Raw genomic sequence first — 1590 nt, 5'->3', positions numbered from 1 at the left:
TAAATTAACTCGTATCCAACGATAAAGAAAGTTTCTTCTTTATCGACTGAGATTATAAAATCAACGAGTTTAATCGACGGCAATACGCAAGCCGTCACACATAGATGCGGCACGTGTTTGGTTCGAGGAACTGATTGTAGACGGCGCTTTCGGCGAAAATTGCCCGATCCCCCCATGCCTCTCCACCCGTAAATTACGCCCTGGAACTTCTTTGCCCCCGCACTATTCTATCATCAAACAATTCCGACGATTAGCCGATACTCAGTCTGTACATAATGAAAAATTGCCAATACAAATTTTATGAAAAATATTTTTAAAATATTTATTTTCAATTTTTCGATTCAATTTCACATTAAGGATATGTATAAATGCATAAGATATACTCTTGAATTTAATATAAATGTAATTTTATCGTATAATGAATATTTTTAACTGCTATAGTTTTTTGTTCACTGTAAAATTATGAAAAAAATAAAATAGTAACTAATACTTAATAAGCTAGTCATTTTATTACTTATATTTTTCGAAATACACTATTCTATGAATAAAGTCTATTTTTTAAATATTGCAAAAGATTTTTATTTGAAAAAGGGACGAAAGCAATTCTACCAAAGAAAACTCTACATTTGGAAATTCTACAGTGCTAATTTTACACGTGAAAACTCTATACACAATCATATTTATTAAAGAAATCAAATAATTTACATGTAAACTCAACACGGTTAAATAACACGTCGTAAATTTATACGAAATGATTTAAATTTTTAAAGAATTCTTTGTTTAAATATTTTATTGCCGCATTCTTTTTATTTGGTACAGTTTATTTAAATTTGAAAAATTTATAGTTTTTTTGTCTACAATTTTACAGTGTAGGATTTATTACCATATTAAGTTAAAGCGATTTAAAATTTCTTTAACAAATATGATTGTGTACAATTCTCGCGTATAGAATTAGTGTTTAGGGGTTTTATATATAGAGTTACATTTTATTGAATCATTACTGCCTCCCTCATTGTTGTTAATTTCAGAAAACAATAATTTGCAAATTTGTATGTTTCTGGAATTAATTATGAATTAAATTTATTACAATTAGACAATAAAAGTGTATGATAAAATTATTTTTTATTTGATTTGATTTTTTATATAATAATTGATCAAATTGTAAGTATATTATTCCAAATTTAATAATATTTTAAATTATAAATTTAAATTTTATTGTAAAATGTATGTAGTAAATGTAATTTGTTTATACTTTTAGTGATCAAAATTCATAGGTACCGAATTTTTAATTGTAAACCCGATAATTTGAAAATTAAAAAGACCTACTTCTAAAATTTAAATCGAATGGTCGAATCGTCCACGACCGTACAGGCCCACAGGTGGTCCAGTTAAAATTAATGAAAATTATCAATATTTTGTCGTACATTTCTTAAATGAAGGTAACGAAATAAAAATTCAGAAATTATTAGAAAGTTTTAATAACGTTAATTCGCCAGGAGCGGGTGCTAATCTGAAAATTTGCACCCGCTTCCAGCGAAATCGCGGTAAAATTTCAGCCATAACCACGTCTCACAACCGTGAGATAGGTGG

Source organism: Belonocnema kinseyi, chromosome 6, assembly GCF_010883055.1.
Source record: "Belonocnema kinseyi isolate 2016_QV_RU_SX_M_011 chromosome 6, B_treatae_v1, whole genome shotgun sequence".
Lineage (NCBI taxonomy): Eukaryota > Metazoa > Arthropoda > Insecta > Hymenoptera > Cynipidae > Belonocnema > Belonocnema kinseyi.
This window is presented reverse-complemented; position numbering follows the sequence as displayed.